We start from the raw sequence: 10750 nt of genomic DNA, 5'->3' as shown, positions 1-10750 counted from the left end.
ATTTCTGGTTACAAGAAGTACAGTTTTTGGGCCATGTTGTCAGTAAAGATGTAATTAAAGTTGACCCCGCCAAGATCGAAGCCATTAGTAAATGGAAAACCCCGAAGACTCCAACACAAATCCGCCAATTTTTAGGTCTTGCTGGTTACTACCGAAGATTCATTCAAGATTTCTCTAAAATCACCAAACCCTTAACTGCATTAACCCAAAAGGGAAAGAAGTATGATTGATCCACAGAACAGGAATCCGCATTTCAACTGTTAAAGAAGAAGTTAACGTCTGCACCCATTTTGTCATTACCAGAAGGAAATGATGATTTCGTGATCTATTGTGATGCTTCGCGCCAAGGTTTAGGATGTGTATTGATACAACGCACAAAAGTTATCACATACACCTCACGATAACTAAAAGTTCATGAAAGGAACTATACGACGCACGATTTGAAACTTGGAGCAGTAGTTTTTGCACTCAAAATATGGAGACACTATCTATATGGCACCAAGTGTACAGTGTACACCGACCATAAGAGTCTTCATCATATTTTTGATCAAAAACAACTCAATATGAGGCAACGTCGCTGGGTAGAGTTATTGAACGACTACGATTGTGAAATCCGTTACCACCCCAGAAAGGCTAATGTTGTAGCTGATGCCCTAAGTCGGAAAGAAAGAGTAAAACCTCTTAGGGTCCGAGCTTTGAACATTACAATTCGTACTGATCTCACAAAGCAAATTCAAGCAGCACAGTTAGAAGCTTTAAAAGACGAAAATGAAAAAGACGAAATGAGCAAAGGATTAGAAAAACAACTTGAAGTAAAAGCCGATGGAACCCTGTATTTTGCTGGTAGGATATGGGTACCAAAACATGGTAACCTAAGGCAACTAGTACTGGATGAAGCACACAAAACGAGGTACTCAATTCACCCAGGAAATGGGAAAATGTACCAAGATCTCAAGAAGTTCTATTGGTGGCCTAATATGAAGGCAGAAATTGCTACTTATGTAAGCAAATGTTTGACGTGTGCAAAGGTCAAAGCTGAGCACCAGAAGTCGTCAGGATTACTTCAACAACCAGAAATTCCTCAATGGAAATGGGGAAAAAATAACCATGGATTTCATTACGAAATTGCCAAGGACTGCAAATAGTCACGATACTATTTGGGTGATAGTTGATCGCCTCACTAAGTCAACTCACTTTATACCAATAAAGAAGACAAACAGTATGGAGAGATTAGCACGCTTATATTTAAAGGAAATAGTTTCCAGAAATGGTGTACCTATCTCCATTATATACGATTGTGACACCCGATTCGTATCGCATTTTTGGAAGTCATTACAAAAAGCATTGGGAACTCGATTAGATATGAGCATCGCTTATCACCCACAGACAGATGGTCAAAGTGAAAGAACAATACAAACATTAGAAGACATGTTACGGGCATGCGTGATTGACTTTGGAACCGGTTGGGATCGGCACTTAACTTTGGCAGAATTTTCATACAATAACAGCTATCATACGAGCATCAACGCAGCACCATTTGAAGCACTTTACGGTAGAAAGTGTAGATCTCCTATTTGTTGGAGTGAAGTAGGAGAAAAACAACTTACTGGACCAGAAATTATTCATGAAACTACCGAAAAGATCTTTCAAATACAACAATGATTGAAAATGGCCATGAGTCGTCAAAAGAGTTACGCTAACAAAGGAAGAAAACCGCTAGAATTTCAAGTGGGCGACAAAGTCATGTTGAAAGTGTCACCCTAGAAAGGCGTTATACGATTCGGTAAATGAGGAAAGCTAAGTCCTAGGTACGTAGGACCCTTTGAAATCACCGAAAGAATTGGAACAGTTGCTTATCGATTAAAGCTACCGCAAGAACTTAGTGGTGTTCATGACACATTTCACGTGTCAAATTTGAAGAAATGTTTAGCTGAAGAGGATGTTGTAATTCCTCTTGACGAAATATGAATAAATGATAAACTCCATTTTATCTAAGAAACTGTTGAAATCATGGACCGTGAGGTCAAACAATTAAAACAAAATAAAATACCGATAGTTAGAGTTCGTTGGAACGCTAGACGAGGACCCGAGTTTACTTGGGAACGTGAAGATCAAATGAAGCAAAAGTATCCACATTTGTTCACTGATATCGCTTATAAAACAGGTACTACTCAAAATTTCGGGACGAAATTTTCTTTAACGGGGAGGTACTGTGATGACCCAGAAAATTTCAAATTAATAAATTAATTACAGGATAGAATGTTTTCGACACGATAAACGGACCTATTATGTTGAGTCTTAAAACTTTTTGAACTAGTTTACACGTTCAAGTACCCTTTTATCATTTTCGACGATTCACAAACAACGATTTATAAATGGATATATATATATATATATATATATATATATATATATATATATATATATATATATATATATATATATATATATATATATATATATATATATATATATATATATATATATATATATATATATATATATATATTTATAACGATTTAAATAAATAATTTAATTATATATGTTATATAAATAACTCGATATATATATCATTGAAAATGACAAGATTGTATTTGGACAAAATGTGGGACTTTCTATTTTTCACTTTTGATAAACATGCATATCTATATAGATTTGATATTAGACGAGGACAAAATTTAAAGTAGCTAGACATTTGATCATGCAAGCTGACGTGTGTGTATATAATTAGTCTTACTTAAATATTGTTAAATATAAAATAAAGATTTCTAATGAGCAACAAAAGACTACAACATTTCGTATCAAGATTTCATGTTAAAATGATGGAAATCACTAAACCTGCGCACTTTCACGAGAAAAATCATAACTAAATCATACTGACTCGAAAAAGGGTGATTCCAGAGTCCAGACGTCCGTAACTCAAAAATCTACAACTTTCATGAAGACACCATACGCGGACCGGGTACCTATCTACTCGAAACACGTAATGTTTGTCGATATAAAAAGTGATGGCGGCTTTTAATTTAACACATTTATTATTATTATATTATTATATTACCTTATCATAATTATTATATTATTATATTTATATTATTATATTTATTATTATATTACATATATATATATATATATATATATATATATATATATATATATATATATATATGCATCCGCGAACACACAGAAATATTACTCCGTATCAGTTTTTATCAATTTCAAAATATTAGAAGTTATATACTACAATAAGTTATGTACGGGTGTTTTTAATTCGAGTTTCAAACCGGTGTAAACTAAGGAAATATTGGGTATTGTTCGGGGGTATTGTTCGTGAATCCAAGACAAACCATACAGTCATCCACTATCTTTACGTCTACGTAAATTGCCTACAATATTGAACCTCAATATTGAACAGTGAGTTTATAGTCTCCCTTTTTAAATAGTTTAAATATTTTTGGGCTGAGAATACATGCAATTTATTTTAAATGCAATGAACACAAGTACATACTTAATTCTACACTGAGTTAAACCAAAAATCCCTTAGCTTTGGTAACTAGTAGCTGCCAGTACATAGGATATGGACTGGTGGGCGCGAATAATTGTATATGGATCCATAGGGCTTGACATCCCCGTCCGAGCTAGAGCGCTAGCCTTTTGACGGACGTATGTTATTTGAGGTTATGACACGTTGGTTTGCCTGTATTAAAACGAATAGGGTAATTATCAGTATAGCGTTAAGTTTAGTTACCAGGGTGCTCTGTTACGTAGAATCTATTGATAAACTTTTGATGAAATCTTGTGGTCCATCTTTATATATTTATGACTCGAGCAATTAAACCTATAACTCACCAACATTCGTGTTGACATTTTTAGAATGTTTTTATTCTCAGGTCCTTAGACTGCTTTTGCTGTGATGTGCTTGTTGCCTGCATGGAGTCTCTCATGCTTTGTATGAAGTTTATTGCATTCGAAACAAAATCACGTTGTGTAATAAATAAATTGACTGTGATGTCAACCTGTAAAATAAAGACTTATGTATTTCGGGGATTTGCATATACTTAAGCACTCGCCCACATGTTTATAACTTTCTATGTTTAGAAAGTCACTTATTTTAATGAATGCAATATTTTATCAAAACGTATCATATAGAGGTCAAAACCTCACTGTGGAATCAATGATTAACGTGCCGCGTCAATAGCGATTTTGATGGGTCGTTACAAAAACTCTTACATCAATTTGGATGGTGGTTTTATAAAATTTATTGTAAAGTCTTTGCGCTCACAAATTTTTCCCTCTTGTGGTTGGACATGGCCGAAACGCGGATCGATAAAGATATTTTCTGAGGTACACCCGGTGGTCACCCTATTGTAGAAAAGGCACTGGGTGGGTTTCTACCCCAACTGTTGTTATAGTTGGTATCATGAATATATATTACACTAGACCGTTTGAGAAATTTCTACTCTCGATATTCACGGCCAAACGCAACACCCTCGTAAGCATCAATCCTATGATTCAATACTTTGGGGTGCACGAAATTATTTTTGGAGATTTATCTCACCTGGAGTTGGCCATTCTTTATAACCCATGATTCACGTTTCTTTTCATCCACACATAAATAAAAGAATAAGGATGAATCCTAGATTGACTCGCTCATTGTGCGAGGAAGTTCACTCTCGTTGAAGGATCACACCTTTCGTACGTCTTACTTTTAGAAATGTAATGAAAATTTACTTTGAAGTCCATGATCCTCGTTATCCCCTTTGAGAGAATTGCCTTAAATATCTATGCCACTGATGTGACTACTCTATATATTTCTTCCTTCATTGTTGCAGCTATATTTAATTCGTCCCAGTTCGTCCCCTTGGGGAGCTCCTGTTATGTTTGTTAAAAAGAAAGATGATTCATTTCATTTGTGTATTGATTATCGCGAGTGGAACAAGCTTACGGTAAAGAATCGTTACCCTCTTTCGAGAATTGATGATCTGTTCGATCAGCCTCAAGGTTCGTCTATTTATTTTTAAGATTGATCTCCGTTCTAGTTATCATCAACTACGCGTTAAAGGAACTGATATTCCAAAAAATGATTTCCGAACCCGTTATAGTCGCTACGAATTTCTGGTTATGCCGTTCAGATTGACTAACGCACCTGCAGTGTTCATGGATCTCATGAACCGTGTGTGTAGACCCTATCTGGATAAATTCGTTATCGTTTTCATCGACGACATCCTTATTTATTCCAAGAGTGATGAAGAGCACGAAGAACATTTGAAGTTGGTGCTTGATTTGTTGAGGAAAGAAGAGCTGTACGCTAAGTTCTCTAAGTGTGATTTCTGGTTAAGAGAAGTTCAATTCCTTGGACATGTTGTTAGTAAACAAGGAATACAAGTTGATCCTGCCAAGATCGAGGCAAGTGAGAAGTGGGAAATTTCGAAGACCCCTACTCAGATTCGTCAGTTTCTAGGGTTGGCAGGCTACTATAGAAGGTTCATTCAAGATTTCTCTCGTATAGCGAAACCTCTTACTGCTTTAACGCACAAAGGGAAGAAGTATGAGTGGAAGGATGAACAAGAGACTGCTTTTCAAACTCTAAAGAAGAAGTTAACTTCCGCTCCGATATTATCACTACCCGAGGGTAATGACGATTTTGTTGTCTATTGTGATGCTTCGCGTCAGGGCCTTGGTTGTGTTTTAATGCAGTGAAAGAAAGTCATTGCGTACGCATCACGTCAGTTGAAGATTCACGAACATAATTATACAACCCATGATTTAGAATTGGGAGCTGTTGTGTTTGCGCTTAAGATTTGGAGACATTATCTATATGGGGTCAAAAGTACAGTGTACACAGATCACAAAAGTCTTCAACACATCCTTGACCAAAAACAGTTGAATATGAGGCAGCGACGGTGGGTTGAGACGTTGAACGATTATGATTGCGAACTCCTGTATCACCCGGGAAAGGCCAATGTTGTAACTGATGCGTTAAGTCGAAAAGAGAGGGTTGAACCTCGTAGATTTAGGGCCATGAATAAGACCATTCGAACAAACCTCGCAAGGCAGATTCTTGCGGCTCAACAAGAAACCTTGAAGCAGGAGAATTTTGTGAACGAGAAAGTCAGAGGCATGGGTAAGAAATTTGAGGTACGAGCCAGTGGTACTCGGTATTTAGCGGGACGTCTTTGGGTTTCGAAGTTTGGTGATCTGCGACAACTTGTGTTAGATGTGGCTCATAAGTCTAGGTACTCTATTCATCCTGGTTCAGGAAAGATGTATCATGATCTTTAGGAGATGTATTGGTGGCCTAATTTGAAAGCTGATGTGGCTACGTATGTGGCTAAGTGTTTGACCTATGCTCAGGTTAAAGCTAAACATCAGAAACTGTCCGGACTTTTAGTGCAACCTGAAATTCTCGAATGGAAGTGGGAAGGTATTACAATGGAGTTTATTATGAAGCTACCGAGAGTTGTGGGTGGTTATGATACCATTTGGGTGATTGTTGACCGACTCACACAGTCAGGTCATTTCTTGCCGATTAAGGAAACAGATTCGATGGAGAAGCTTACTCGTTTGTACTTGAAGGAAATTGTTTCAAGACATGGTGTTCCTGTATCTATTATTTCAGACCGAGACAGTCGATTTACATCGAGGTTTTGGCAATCCTTACAGGAAGCTTTGGGAACAAAATTGGATATGATCACTGCTTATCATCCCAAGTCAGATGGTCAGAGTGAAAGGACCATTAGACATGTTATGAGCGTGCATTATTGATTTTTGTAATGGGTGGAATAGATATTTGCCGCTGGCCGAATTTTCTTATAATAACAGTTATCATGCAAGTATTAAAGCCGCACTATTTGAAGCTCTGTATGGTAGAAAGTGTAGGTCTCCTATCTGTTGGAATGAGGTTATGGATGCTCAACTCACAGGCCCAGAAATTACTCATGAGACTACTGAGAAGATCGTACAGATTAAAGAAAGGTTGAAAACCTCCAGGAGTCGGCAAAAGAGTTATGCCGATATTAGAAGGAAAGATTTAGAATTTCAAGTTGGTGATCGTGTCATGTTGAAGGTATCACCTTGGAAAGGTGTGGTACGCTTTGGAAAGAGGGGAAAGTGAATCCTCGATTTGTTGGACCGTTTGAGATTATCGAAAGAATTGGACCCGTGGCTTATCGTTTGAAATTTCTACAAGAACTCGGTGCTGTTCATGACGTTTTTCATGTATCGAATTTGAAGAAGTGTTTAGCCGAGGCGGATGAAACCATTCCTCTTGATGAACTTCATGTTGATAAATAACTCCATTTTATTGAGGAACCTGTTGAAATTATGGATCGAGAGGTTAAGACACTCAAGCAAAGTAGAATTCCTATCGTCCGAGTTAGATGGAATGCCAGACGCGGACCCGAGTTCACTTGGAAATGTGAAGATTAGATGAGGTGGAAGTACCCGCATTTGTTCTCAGATGTCGAGTCAACCCCTGCACCTGCTTAAATTTCGGGACGAAATTTCCCTAACGGGAAGGTACTGTCATAACCCTACTTTTTTCGTTATCTTCTACCGTTTATTATTTAATGTCCGTTAATTGTTATTCATGCCACGTCATTTCTATGACCTATATTATTATTTTTGTAATAATATATTAATTATTATATGTTATATGAATATTTGTATTCGTATTTTAAATTGTACCTTTCTACGTGTCGTGGATTTCTATCCGGCGAATCTTTTCGGTTTTCAAACCAACGGTCAGACTTTTGAGATTTTTGAATCCCATTTATTTTAAATATGATATTTTTATATCATATGTTTATATATAGTGTTTATATATTTTATTTGTCGCGTGTACGTTATCTATCCGAATATTTAATCGTGTAGCGGTGTTTTCGCGTTTCGGGCTTCGTCGGGAGTTTGGGCTAAAAGCTTTTAGTCTTTGTATCAAGACGGACCACTAAGGGGCCCCACCCTTTTGTTTTTGGCCGAAAATATCAAAGGGGGAAGGTATAGGCTCATTATTTCCTCATTTTGATTTTAACATCACATTTACACATTTTAAGGAAATACCTAATACTCTCTCTAGACTTTCCTCCTCCCTTTCTTTTTTTCTTTTGTGCCGTCACCAACACCGCACCATATCATCATCATCTTTTGATTTTTGCATTGAAGATTTAGGGCTTTTAGTATAATCGGATTGCTCTCGTTCTCTTCTACGCGTTCATACCATTTGATTCTTGATTAGGGTATAAACCCTAACCCTAGCTTTTTGATTTTTATTTAATTTTTCTGTTTTTGATGATTATTATGATAGTATAGTGCTTGTGTATTGTTGGATTAATGATTGTATGCATAGAATTACTCGTTATTGCATGTTTTCGGTTTGTTTGATTTGGGACAGCGGACTAATTGATCATTTCAGTATACTTAACTGATGTTTTTTGATAAATTAAAGTTTTTAGATGCGTTCCTCTCATCAAGACATTGATTTTATACTCCGGATTCATGTTATTTCGATTCCCGGAACTTAAGTTATGCATAAAATGGTGTTTTCATGGAATTAAAATATAAAAATGAATGTGTTCAGTTTTGGTTCAACTTTATGGCCAATTTTGGAGTCTATAGGGTATACTAGTGTGTTAGGATTGATGATGGGATGAACATTCATGTTCGGGTCATCGAAATCCGAGCCACGGATAACCCGGAATGACTAAAACAAGATTTTGAACGGATTAATGTTCCAAGTTGATTCATGGCTGTAGGTCACGACTTAGGGACTAATTTTAGGGTGTTATTGAATACACTAATGTGTCAGGTGGTTTGGTTAGACGAGGATATATATAAGACTCGCCGAAGACCGACACCCGGGGCTCAAGTTATGACCCGACGAACGTTTAATTAAACTTATGGTTATAAAATTTGAACTTAGGATATAAATAATGATTTTCATTATTACTACATTACTTATGATATAAAATTAATTATTTTAATTTAAGACTTATGATATATACATTTATTATATCATTTAATAATTACTTATGATTTAATGAAACTTTTAATTAAACTTATGATTAATAATACTTTTATTATTAATGAAAAAAACTTATGAAAAGTATTAAACTTATGTTATGAGATTATTATAATAAGACTTATAATAAAGATTAATTAATTATTTAATTATTATAAGGCTTAGTTATTATTTAATTATAATTTAATTATTAAATACTAATAATTTATTAATTATAATTAAAACTTATGATATGATTAATAATTCATTATTAATTAATAATACTTATGATATGATTAAAATTTATTATTAGTTAATAATACTTATATTATGATTAATATTTAATTACTTAATTGAATACTTATGATATATTAATTATGTCATTTAAACTTATGTTAACTTTAATAATTCATTTTAATTTAATTAAACTTATGTTATGACATGATTATACATTTATGACTTTATTATAACTTATATTATTAATGTAATTTACACTTTAATCTCAATGTTGACTAAGTTTGACCAAGGTTGACTTTTGAGTTGACTTTCAGTTGACTTTGAATTTCAGTTGACTTTTGTTGACTTTTCTAATTAAGGAAACTTTCCTAAGTTATAAACTTTCCAAAAATAGAAACTTTCTAAATATGAAAACTTTCCAAAAATAGAAACTTTCCAAAAATAGAAACTTTCCTAAAATAGAAACTTTCCAAAAATAGAAACTTCCTAAAAATAGAAAGTACGGGTTATACGCTGTCCTGATCATACCGAAACATATCGAGTGTTGTTCTATGTTTATTTTCAACAAGTTCTATAGCTATCATACTAAGACTTGACCTAAGTTAGTTATTTATATCGACCTGTTTATTTATAGGTCGGCGTTGTGCTCATTCTTGATCACTTACTTCATTTGCGGTTCACATTTTTGTGTGGTTACTTCGTTTACGTTAAGGTGAGTTATAGTCCCATTTTTCGATTTTATATCTTTTGAGATGAGAATACATGCATTTTATTTTTCATATTGGACACAAGTGGAAGTTGGTTTAAATTATTCATTGTGAGTCGAACAAAAATATTTCCTAATCTGGTAATTGTAATCACTGGTTTCTACTGGTGAACGCGAATCCTATGGATAGATCTATCGGGCCTGACAGCGCCATTTCGTGCTAGTCGCGCTAGCAGTTACAGGCGGAATGTATTAGTACTTCATATTTTGGAAGATACACATGTTCAGTGTATATTTATGGTTTTGTTAAGGGTATGGAATTGTTAAGTGATTACCAGGTGGCTCACGGGTTAATGAAATAATGTTTTATATGTTTTCGAGCATATAATTTTTGTGGTCCAAAATGAGTCTTTATGTTTTCAAACATCAATCTTTATGGTTTAAATTAAATATTGTCTGCAATTATTAAACCTATAATTCACTCAACATTTTTGTTGACAGTTACTATCATGTTTTATTCTCAGGTTCATGATTGATTGCTTCCGCTGTGCTTAGAGAGTCTGCATATTTATGATGACAGCTTTTGTTAAACATTAACTTGCATTCTATTTTGATACATTAAATTGTGGGTGTTTGTTGACTTTGTTTTGGTCAACTTTTGGTTAAGTATTTATGTATGGTTTTTCTAAACTTACATATTTTGGTAGGTTTCCTTTATAGGAAATCATTTTTAAATAAAGAATGCAAGGTTATTTATCAAATTCATTTAGAGTTATGATCAAGCTGTGGGACCAAGATAACGATGGTCTTCAAGT

This window comes from Rutidosis leptorrhynchoides, chromosome 6, assembly GCF_046630445.1.
Source record: "Rutidosis leptorrhynchoides isolate AG116_Rl617_1_P2 chromosome 6, CSIRO_AGI_Rlap_v1, whole genome shotgun sequence".
In the NCBI taxonomy this organism is placed as follows: Eukaryota; Viridiplantae; Streptophyta; class Magnoliopsida; order Asterales; family Asteraceae; genus Rutidosis; species Rutidosis leptorrhynchoides.
The sequence above is the reverse complement of the archived record's forward strand: the minus strand, read 5'-3'. Positions refer to the sequence as shown.